At 34.7% G+C, this 12544-nt stretch overlaps 1 long non-coding RNA gene across 1 annotated transcript; it reads right to left on the bottom strand.

Moving 5' to 3' along the window:
• Positions 1-4948: 4948 nt before the first annotated feature.
• Positions 4949-12150, bottom strand: LOC118499887. Its single transcript, XR_004902429.1, has 3 exons — positions 12087-12150; positions 12030-12036; positions 4949-4966 (listed from the first exon to the last, which is right to left on the bottom strand). It is a non-coding gene; the product is annotated as an uncharacterized LOC118499887 (long non-coding RNA).
• Between the last annotated feature and the right edge of the window lie 394 nt (positions 12151-12544).

Raw genomic sequence — 12544 nt, 5'->3', positions numbered from 1 at the left:
TCTTTCAACCCATGAATATAAGATGTCTTTCCATTTATTTAGTTTTTTATAAGTGTTTTATAGTTTTTAGCATATGCCATGCACTTCTTTTGTTAAATCTATTCTTAACTATTTTGTTTCTTTTTATACTAATATAAATGGGAATATTTTAGGAATTTAACATTTGGATAGTTAATTGAAAGAGTATAGAAATATATTTGATTTTTCTATCTGATTGTGTATCATGTCATCCTGATGAACTCACTTATTACCTTTAAGTATGTGTGTATATCCCTTAGAATTTTCTACATGAAGTGTTACATCAAATGCAAATGAAAAACCTTTTACTTATTCCTTTTCAGTTTGGCTGCTATTTATTTACTTTCCTTGACTAATTGCCTCAGTCAGAACTTCCAGTTAAATGTTAAATAAAATTCATGACAGCAAACACCCTTGTCTTGTTCCTGAACTTATGGAGAAGGCTTTCATTATTAAGTGTGATGTTTGCTGTAGGTTTTTCATAGATTCCCCTTATCAGGTTCCCTGCTATTTCTGATTAGTGAAATATTTTTAATTATGATATCTTTGATTTTATTAAATATTTTATCTGCATCTATTGAGTTAATCATGTACTTTTTATTTCATAATATAGTACTAAGGTATAATTTATTGATAGATTTTTATGTTTTGAAGCAACTTTACACACATGAACATGGGATATATTTGTTCTTAAATTTTTCTGGATTTGACTTGCTGGCATTCAGTAGAGAATTTCTGCCTCTAAATTTATGTCTGTTTCAGCCCTGGCTTGTGTGGTTCAGTGGATTGAGTGCTGGCCTGTGAACCAAAGAGTCATCGGCTCAGTTCCCATTCAGAGCACATGCCTGGGTTGTGGGCCAGGTCCTCAGTGAATGTGAGAGGCAACCACACATCGATGTTTCCCTTTCATTCTTCTTCCCTTCCTCTCTCTCTGAAAATAAATAAGTAAATAAAATATATATTTTTAAAATTATGTCTGTTTCATACTTTTTCTTGATGTTTTTGTCTGGCTTTGGTAACTGGATAAAATTGGCCTCATAGAATGATGTGGGAAGTACTTCTTCCTCTTCTGTGTTTTAGAAGACTTTGTGTAGAATTGGTGTTCTTCCCAAACAATTGATTAAACTCACCAGCAAGTCATATGGACCTGGGATTCACATTATGGGTAGTTTTGATTATTAATTCAATAACTTGGTTTGTTATAGGTCTAATCAAATGGTATAATTCTTCTTAAGTCACTTTTGGTACTTTGTATCATTCTGGTAATTTATCTATTCCATCTGTTATCTAATTTGTTGACATACAATAGCTTATTGTATTCATACAAAATCCCTTTTATTTCTGTAAGGTTGGTAGTGACGACATCTCTTTCATTCCTGAATTTAGTAGAGTACTCTCTCTTTTTATATTGTTCTGGCTAAAAGTTTAATTTTCTTAGTCTTTTAAAGAAAACTTTTGATTTTATTTTTTTGCTATTATTTTTCTATTCTGTTTCACTTTCACTCATTTTTTATTATGTCTTTCATTCTGTTTGCTCTAAATTTAGTGTTTCTAGCTTCTTAAGGTAGATTAGTTTTTGATCAGAATATTCTTAATATAGATATTTGCAACCATAAGTTATTTGAAAGATAGTTTCATTGGATATAAATTATTAGTTGGCAATGCTTTTCTTTCAGAACTTTGAACATGCCATCACACTGCTTCCTGTCTTCCAATATTTCTGATGAGAAATCAACTATTCACTTCATTGAATATCTCTTATACATGATTCTCTCTTGCTGCTTTAAAAATGTCTGTCTTTGGCTTTCAACAATTTGATTGTGTTATTTCTAGGTGTGGATCTCTTTAAATTTACCTACTCAGATTTCATTAATATTCTTGTATGTGCAAATTAACGTTTTTATCAACACGGTAAGGTTTCATCCACTAATTTTAAAAACATTATTTGTGCCACATTCTCTCCTTTTCCTTCTTCTGAGATTTTCATTTTGCATATGTTGATATACTTGATATTGTCCTAATTATATCTGAGTTTCTCTTCATTTTTCTTCATCCTTCTTTCTTTCTGTTCCTCAGACTGGACAATTATAAATAATCTATTTGAGAGTTCAGTGATGCCTTCTTTTGCTAGCATAAATCTGTCATTTATTTATTCTCCCTAACAAATTTTTCATTTCAGATATTTCAAATTAAGAATTTTTATTACTTATGTTTCCTATCACTGTTTTTACTGTCATTCAGTATGATGTTATTCTCTTCTTTATTTTATGTATTTAGACATAAATTTCTTTGTTCTTTCAACATATTTAAAATAGTTGATTGAACCCTGGCTGGTGTGACTCAGTGGACTGAGGGCTGGCCTGCAAACCAAGGGTCAGTTATTGGATTCCCAGTCAAGGCGTATACCTGAGTTGCAGGCCAGGTGCCCAGTGGGGAATGCATGAGAGGCAACAACACATTGAAGTTTCTCTACCTCTCCTTCTCTTTCCCTTCCCCTTTCTCTAAAAATAAATAAATAAAATCTTAAAAAATAAAAATGCTAAATTATGTTTTAAAGTAATAATAAAATAGTTAATTGAAGGTCTTTGATAAGTCTAACATCTGTGATTCTTCAGACCCAGTTTCTATTGATTATTAACTTTTTCTTGTATATAAGCCATACTTTCTTGTGTCTTGTCCTGTATAATACTTTTCATTGAAAAATACACCTTTAACTAACAAAGTGGGAACTCTGGAAATCATATTCTGCCTTCTTTGCAGCATCTGTTCCTGTTGCTATTTGTTGTTGTTGTTTGTTAGTGATTCTAGTGGACTAATTGTACAATATAAAGTCTTTTTACCCTTTGTTGTGTGTGTCCACTGATGTTTCTCCTTAGCTTATTAGCCAGCTAATGATTTGACAGAGATTTTCTTTATTTCCTGGAATCAATAAAATTTTCTAACCTTTTCAAAGATTTTTTTATGTTGAGACACATCTTCAACATTCAAACCAGAAGTTTACAATTCTGCTTAGCCTTAACTTTCTAATTGCATAGAGCCTCACTGACAGCCAGAATCTAGATTTTAGGTCATTCTCAGGTCTTTCTTGATTGTGTGCACAGCCCTGGTTTTGAACAGAGTTTTACACATGTGTTTGCTCTTCTAGATTTTGGGGACTATCTTGGAGTTTTTTAAGTCTTCATTAATACCTCTATGTTCAGCTTTTTCTTTTAAGCTTTCTTGGTTAGCTTATAGCTTACTCTAACTATTATCCATTGTCTTAGACTATTGCACAGTTAAACAATGACTGTGAACGTTTTTTGAAAATCACGCCCAGAAGAAAGATTTTCACACTTAGTGAGCTCAAACACAGGTCAAATAAAAAGAGTTTTGCAAGTAGCACCTTCCAGAGAAGCACCAGAGGGGTCTAATAATGGAAGTTCTCTGGTAATGAGACTTTGAAAGAACTGGAACCCTGCTCTTCTCTCCCTATAGAGTGGTTTGCAGGCTCCTGGTTTTTGCTATGGTTGTGAGCTGTTGTTCTTCAGGGTTACCGTGGAGATGAAAGGTGGGTATAGGAGAGACAAGAAAAGTTTAAAAGTATAGAGAACACTTTTTAACATTATTCAACAATTTTATTGAATAAATACTCCCTTCATTGCTTTCTCCTGAAATATTCTCTTGAAGCCTCTGGTTAATTTCCAGAGTTTTGAAAACTTGACTTTGACAATGTTTACCAGTTTTCTCATTGCTTTTATGAGAGAGTTTTCAGAAGTTTTTACTATATTTTTGTTGTTGACCACACAAAGTAAAGGTTTGATTCGTAGTATGTTCTGCTCTTAGTATGAGACTCTATGTAAGAAATATCTAATGTCTATTTCAAAATGGACTTTATCCATTCCACAAATAGTGATTGAGGAACTATTTTATTTGAGTCTCTCTGCTAGGTACTGGTAATATACCAAAAATGAAATATTTTCCTTGACCTAAAGGAGCTCACAACTTTGAGTAGAGAGAGGCAAGCATATAGACAATTGAATTCTGATATGATCATTAACAAAAACAGAAGGAGGAACACTCATAACACAAAAAGGGAAAATCTTGTGGGTTAAGATATAACAATGTTATAAAAGTAGTGTGTGTGCATATAACTGTGAGAGGTAGAGGGTGTTCTGAAAAGGAAATTACAATTACCCAACTCTACTGAAAGGAAAAATATAAAATTTTACAATAAGCAGCATATCTGGGAATAAACTCTCTGGGTTCAATCCTGGCTTTGCTTCTTTTAAGTCGTTGAATTTGATTAAATCACATAACTTCTTTGAGCCTCAGTCTCCTTTTTTTGATAAATAGAGTTCTTATAAATACTGACTTCATAGAGTTTTTCCAAGGATTAAATAAATCAACATGTGACATGTAGCAATGCTTGCTAATAGTGTGTTTATAAAATGTTAACCATTACTACCATTTACATATAAAATAAAGAAGTATAGAGAACATGAAAAAGAGATCAGTGCACATTTCATAACATAAGCTATAGTAAATGAAGTAAAGCTTAAATCTTGTCAGTTGGTGAGGATGCCCAGAAGAAACAATGATTCTCAGTGTTGGAGGTGAGGTAGATATTTTCAGGGTGCATTCAAATCTGGAGTCAAAAGCAAAAGTTGTCCTTCAGTATAAGAAAATGCAACATAATTTTCCATAAATTGTACCATTTTAAATAAACTGTACCAGTCTGTCTAACCTTTGAACAGTCTGTAGAATTATAGTACCTTTTCTTAACCAAATCATCCATATCATGTCAGGGGCCAAATTTTTTTTTTATCTTTTTTTTTAAAGATTTTATTTACTTATTTTTTTAGAGAGGGAAGGGAGGGAGAGAGAGAGAGAGAGAGAGAGAAACATCAATGTGCGGTTGCTGGGGGTTATGGCCTGCAACCCAGGAATGTACCCTGGCTGGGAATCGAACCTGGGACACTTTGGTTCCCACCCCGCACTCAATCCACTGAGCTACGCCAGCCAGGAGGAGGAGCCAAATTTTTGTACTTTTCATTGTATACCTAAACTATTGATAAGTTGACTAAAGGGTCTAAGTGAGCCGAGAAGTTCCAAGTTTCTCACTGCTAATGAACATCAACTCCACACCATTCCTCAAATTCATTTTTGGACAAACTTCTTTTCAGTCATACAAAAAAAGGTAGATCTTTTAGCCATTGTGGTTCTAGGTTGTTGGCTTGGAAATGTTCTTATCTTCAACTCTGGGACTGTGAACACAGAAGTGTTTGATGGGAAAATGTCCTGACATTTCTCTCCCATTTTTTCTCCCAGTGATAGTTTTGAGGGAGCAAATCAGAATGCAGGAGAGAGATAAATTCCTCCATATAAACAAGTGGCAGTACTGAAAACTTAAATTTGATTTTTAACCTGGGAAAGTCTCAGGCTTTATTTTTCCAGTTATTTAACAATTTAATGGAGTGAAATAGAAAAGAACAGGCAATGCATTATTGGTCTGATTTTTAATAGATCAATATACTTTTAACTTTCTATGATGAAAGAATATAGGTCCAGAATATATGGAATCACTTAGGCCAGTTGTAAATGATGTATGAAATGAAAAATCCACAGAGTCGTTCACAGTTGTGTTAAGCTTAAACAAAGTAGAAAGATCAAGGACTTTTAGGTTAACAAGGACAGTTTGGAGGTATGCATATTGACATGCATGTACACACATGAACAGACAAAAACTAAAATCCTGTTTGTAAAGTATTGTTTCTACATTTTTATTCACAGAAGCAATTATGGGAGTATTTTTTCTTCCAGGACATTTTCTTTCATATTTATCTCATACTGAATTGCAAAAAAAAAAAAATGGAAAAAACATTGAAACTTCATAAACCTAAAATGTATTTTTGATATACTGAATTACAACAAAAATAGAATTAAATAAGTATTAAATAAAAAGATGCAACTGGATAATTGTTTATCTAAATTAGTTGACAAGAACATAGTGTCAATGATGCCAAATATACAGTTTAATTCCTTGAAAGCCTTTAAGAGTTTACAGTTTTCTTATCATATGACTTACTTCACCTTATATATGCAGTTGGTTACAAAGCATGCGATGTAAGGATGGAAATAGGTCAACCAAAGCCTGACTTTCCTGAACACTACCTATCCCTAACTCTGAAGTTAACTTACCCTCGCCCATCTTTTATTTCTAAAAGCTGGCTCTCCCAATGAATTCTCAGCTTTAGTTACAGATTGTGTTGTTACTCATCCAAAGTGTATGTGCCTGACACTTCGAAAGGCCAAAATTCAAAACAGTAGAGCTTGGAATAAGGAAAGGTTTATTGATCAAGAAGTTGACAATTGAGAAGATAGGAGCCCTAATCCTCAAGTCTATCTCAGGAAAGCACAGAGTTCAGGCTTCTTTTATGCAAGGAAGGGAAAATGGGCTGTATTTGTAAAAAAACTCAGGTCCCAAGCAGAATTCCTCTAATGGCTAGCATGTCTAACACAGGAGCTATTACTTTGAAGGCCATGGGAATAATGCAGGCTTGAACAAAATGGAGTCAGATAAACAAAACATGTCACTCTCTTACAGGTCTACTTAGTCAATCCTCTCCAATGTAAAATTTGGCTATATCTGCAAAAGTGCTGTGCCTTTCTATTGACACTTTAGTAACCATTTACTTTGTATGTGATGCTCCACTGAACTGTATAATATGAACAATAAATCCCATGCTTAGAGTATGCTCTATAATTATGTTAGTTCTCTGACTCTCAGTGGTTCCTGATTTAGCCATAAAACTCAATAAAAATAGTTTTTCCAAGCAAATATTGTTTATACTACTCTACATCTCTCAGCCTCTGGTACAGTTAGAAACAGAACATGTAATTAGTCCTGATCATTGTGCTGTGAGCATAAGCATTTAAGAGCTGATATGCCATCTCTATGCTCTTTCTTTTCTGAATGGTAGCAACCACACATTCTAGATGGTGTACCTACCAGATGGTGAACTCCACACTAACTCTGTGTGGAATAACCTCCAGCCCACATTAGACTTTTAATGTGAGTGTGAAATAAAGTTTGTTAAATTAGGCTATTGAGATTTGAAGATTAATCTATTAACAGCCCACTTGCCTATTAGAATCTGAAAAACAATTTTAAAACACTTAGCAAATACATATATACACAAATTTGGAGGATTATTTTGCATGTGATGAAAGCTCATCCACCTGTCATTTATCTTCATATGTGATTTTTTTTAAATAAAAACAATAGCCCAGTGAAATACTGAGGGTATTATGATTTTGTTAAATTAATATTTGCTGAATAGACCTCTAGGGTGTCAGATGTTTCAACAAAAGACCACAAGGGCCCTAGCTGTGTGTCTCAATTGGTTGGAGCATAGTCCCATACACCAAAAAGCTGCAGGTTTGAGTCCCAGTCAGGGCACATATAGGGGGCAATGGATCAATATTTCTTCATCACACCAATGTGTGTCTCTCTCTTCCTACCTCTAAAATCAGTAAAATATATCCTTTGGTGAGGATTTAAAAAAAGACCACAATGGAACTGAAATACAGACATATATTACTCACAAGTCTTAGAGAAGTTACTTGACATGCCTCAAGGCACCACGAGAGGAAGTCAAGGCACAGTTCAGGCAAAGAGAGCCATAGGACTGGGACACATGATCTTCTTAGAGTCTGAAGATGTATTGTTTTGGACGTTCCCAGCCAAGGCTAGGTCAGTCAATTTGAACCAAAAAGAGAAGAATTTTCTGCAGGGCTCTTATCTTCCTCATAAGAGGAAGGCCCTGGGAGGTAGGAAGTACTTTTTATCACATGGACTATTGGGGGAGTCATATTGAACCCATATTTACTTGTAATTCTGTAAGCTATTATCAAAGGCTTGCACTTGTGGAAGAGGCTAATGTCACCTAGAAAACAAAATGTATGTCAAGGAAGCAATATTATAGAGTAGTTTAGCTAAGCCCAGTACAGAGCGGTAGTAGGCAGTTAGTCTACTGTAGAGTAAGGATGGTGGGTCAGATACAGAACGTCACCAAGGTAGAATGTTCCTGGTGCTTAGCAGTTGACAATTGTAGGGTGGGACCTTGCCCCCAGGGTGACATTTCCTCCCCTAGTATATTGCTGGTCTTTCAGTTTAGACTCCCTAAATTTTTATATTGCTAGTTATATGTAAGACCCTTTTAGAGGAGGACCAAGAGCCCAGAGAAGAGCCTCAGAGGACTCCCATACAAACCTTTGTATTACCACTCCCTTAAGCATTAAGCCCTCAAGACAATGCGGTTCTGACCTGTATGAAATAATCTTGGGATTAGAGCCTTAGGTCTGTTGATCACAGAGACAGAACAAACTAGAGATAACCTAAGCCTCAGCTGCGTTTCAATTCCTGGCCCAGAAAAGCAGCAACACCAGTCAGGGCAATGCCATGGCTGACATCAGGACCAGCTACAATGAATAATGACCTTATGTTCTGGTGATGACCAATAAGTGGAACCATAACTCTGAGGGGACACACCTAGAACTGAGACCCTCCTCTGGTTCATATTTCTTTCTTTCTCTCTCTCTCTCTCTCTCTCTCTGTCACATATCTCTATCTATCATCTCTATCTCTATCTCTGTCTCTGTCTCTATCGTCTCTATCTCTATCTCTATCATCTCTCCCATCTATCTAAACAACTGCCTGTGCCTGTGCCTTCTCCCTTTAGGGCTGTTTGCTTTCTTTCTCCTAAGCTCCAAGTGCCCTTCTTTTGCCTCTGTAACTTGTTTCCTGAGCCCATGCAGACCAGCTAGCTCTCTTGCTCCACAGCTCACTACTTCTACCCCTGTGACTTTCTAAATAAACATTTGCTTGTATTTGAGTCTTGATTCTGAATCTGTTCTTAACCAGGACTCAAGTACTGAGGTTGCTGAACTGAGGTCAAATCACCAGTAACATTACGGTGCCATTTATCCACTAAAAGAGGGACATAATTTAGAGAAAGGCAAAGGATAGTAATGATCTTATTTCTTCAACTCTCCTGTCTTTTGGTCTCTGGAATGACCTGTTTCCACCGCAAGAATGCCAAACAATCCCAGACCTTCTCTGCAAATGAAAGCACAGCCAATATGTGGCCTCACCATTCCCAATACTCTTGGTTGCAATGGCACCCTACGGTGCCATTGGGATTCAGACAGATCACATTTGTAATTGAGATATCAATTTTGGTTACAAGGGATTAAACAGTCAAAGGTCATTTTGAGTGATACCCTTTTAATTCAACAGAAAACATAAGATCAAAACATAAATAAATTAAATTTTGTTTTTATGGTTAGAAATTGTGTTTTTCCAAATGTACGTTAGCCTTTAACTTTTCTTGGTTACAAGAACACTGCAAGCTGGACAATGCTGGCTAAAAACTGAGACTGCTCAGGGAAAGCCTGAGAGACCCTGAGGCCCAAGCAGGACTAGTCTGTCCCTATCCTTTAAGTACTTGGATATGTTATTTTATCATGTTAGTCAAATGTAATAAACCTGTCATTGTTTTAATCACAAGAAACTGGGATGAAACTTTATTTTAATCCATAAGAGAATAATTCAACCCAAATAGTCTGGGAAGTACAGAATAGAACAAGTAATCTTTTTCAACACAGGCACACAAGAGGAAGCCCTACTTTGAAAAGGAGAGTATTCAACCATTGTGTGGGCTACAAACTAAGACCTTCTGTTTTGTATTAGTTTTCTAACAAAATGCTGTTTCTTGATCATCCTATGGGCTTGTAAGAAGCTTTTCTTGCAGCATTTCTTTGGTTGTGTATGTAACCACTTTACCAAGACATAACCCACATACCATGCAATGAACCTGCCTAAAATGTAAATTTCTAGTATATTCACAAAGTTGTGTGACCACCACCAAAATCAATTTAAGAATATTTTCATTACTTAAGAAAAAAAATCGTGCACTTTAGCTATTCCCCCAATCCCTAAGTAACCACTAATTTATTTTCTATCTCTCTATATTTGCCAGGCTGAACATTTAGATAAATGGAATCATATAACACATGGTCTTCATGACTGACTTTTGTCACTTAGCATATTTTCAAGCTTGATGCACATTGTAGCATGTATCAGTGCTTCATTCCTTTACATTAATGAATAATATCTCATTTTATTCATTGTATGGATATACCAGATTTTATTTAAGCATTTATCAATAGCTATTTTAATGTTTAATTATTATGAATAATACTGCTATAAATATTCATGAACTGTTTTTGTGTGGACTTATGTTTTCTTTTCTCTTGGATCTGTCCACAGGCATGGGGACATGGGATTGCTGGATCAAATGGTGACTCTCCTTACCTTTGAGGAGCTCCCAAACAAAACAAATGGGTGTACAATTTTTACATTCCCAATAGCAGAGTATGTGGATTCCAATTTTCTCATAAGCTTGTTCAAATTTGTTATTATATGAATTTTTGGTTCTAGCCTTCCTAGTGGGTTTGAAGTATTACTTCATTGTAATTTGATTTGCATGCCCCTTATAAATAATGTTATTGAGCATTTCTTCATGTGTATATTGACCATTTTTATATCTTCTATAGGGAAATATTTATTCAGATACCTAGCTTATTTCTAAATTAGGTTATTTGTCTTTTGATTGTTGCCTTGCAAGAATTATTTACATATTCTAGATGTAGTTCTGCTATCAGATATGTGGTTGCAAACATTTTTCTCATTCCACATGTTGGCTTTTCACTCTCTTGATGTTCTTTGAAAATTTCATTTAATTTTGTTTAAATTTATTTATTATTTTTCTTTTTCTGCTTGTACCATTGTTGTTACTTCTAAGAACTCATTATCAAACCCAAGATTTACCACATTTTATCTTCTAATAATTTATAATTTTGCCTTTTACTTTTAGGCCTTTGATCCATTTTAAATTATTTTTGTATATCATATAAAATCTGAAACTCTTTCTTTTACATTTAAATACAACAAGTCTTGAATACTGTCATTTTTGTTCAAAGTCATTTCACTGTAACATTTCTAAGAAAATAAATTGATTCCTTGCTGAAGGTACCATTCTTGAGGAGCTTGCATGTTCTTCTCATGTCTGCATGGGTTTTCTCCAGGTTCTCTGGCTTACTCCCACATCCCAAAGATGCACACCTGAGGGGACTTAGCATGTCTACATTATCCCCATCTGAGTGACTATAAATATGTGTATGAGTATGCTCTGTGATGGAAGGATGTCTTGTCCAGGTTGGTGCCTTTTTTGTGCCCCAAGCTGTGTAGAGAGACTCCAGCCACCACAACTCTGGACTAAGCTGGTTGAAAAATAATTATCTTGTTTTTTATTAATCTTTATTAAATGGATATAGAGCTCTCATTTATTTCAATATTTAATATTAGAAATATTGTAGTTTTTTTCTATTATTTTTTTCACATTTTTTATTGTTGTTCAAGTTCTTTATTTAGAAGTTTGATGATGTCTTTGCATCCAGAAGTATGCCATAGGAAATTAACTTTTATTTATAAATATCAACTAGCCTGTGGTAAAATTTGTTTTATGTTCTTTCACTTAAAAATCAGTTTCTAAGAACTTCTCAACAATGTAAAATGAGGACTTAACTGTATCTAGTTGCCCTAAAACTAGCTGTTGAAAAGACTAAATTGATCCTGCACTGATGCTTTTGGCAACCTTATCTAAGATCAGTTAGCCATAAATGCATGGGTGTAATTCCAGACTCTTCAAATACTCTCATTATGGTCTATATCCCCCTCCTTATATCAGTACACACTAGCATATGCATCCCTTCTGTTCATTATAATTGTCTAAGTATCTTTACCAGTATTTTTTTATGTGAATTTAAATTGGTGCTTTGGATCACTTGCTTTTACCCTGAAAAACTAACACCCTTTGAAATTCTTTAAGATTATTTATTTATGAATTTTCAGAGGAGGAAAGAGAGGGAGAAAAACATCATTGTGTGGTTGCCTTTCACACTCCCCTTACTGGGGACCTGGCCCATAACCCAGGCATGAGCCCTAGACTGGAAATCAAACCAACAACCCTTTGGTTCGCAGGCTGGCTCTCAATATACTGAGCCACGCCAGCGAGGGCCCTTTAAAATATCTTTTAACATGGGTTATCTTTTTTTTTTCTTTATTTTTGGAAGGCAGCTTGTCTGAACATAAAATTCTTGGTTGACAGTTCCATAAGGATGTTGAGTATGTTATCCCACTGTCTTTTCTTGCCCCCATTGTTTCTAATGAGAAATAACCTGCTAACTTTATTAGGGTTCTTTAATAATAAGAATTTGTTTTTCTATTGGTTTCAACATTTTTATTATGATGTTTATTAAAGCATCTTTTTGGGTTTATCCTACTTAAAGTTTTTTAAACTTCTTGAATGTGTAATTATATTTCTAAAAGTATAATTAAATTTTTAAATGAGTTTAGGATGTTTTTAGTCATTATTTACTTGAACTTTTTTCTTACATATTTTTCTCTCTCCTCTCCTTTCGGCAC

This window comes from Phyllostomus discolor, chromosome 4 (assembly GCF_004126475.2).
Source record: "Phyllostomus discolor isolate MPI-MPIP mPhyDis1 chromosome 4, mPhyDis1.pri.v3, whole genome shotgun sequence".
In the NCBI taxonomy this organism is placed as follows: domain Eukaryota; kingdom Metazoa; phylum Chordata; class Mammalia; order Chiroptera; family Phyllostomidae; genus Phyllostomus; species Phyllostomus discolor.
The sequence above is the reverse complement of the archived record's forward strand: the minus strand, read 5'-3'. Positions and strand labels throughout refer to the sequence as shown.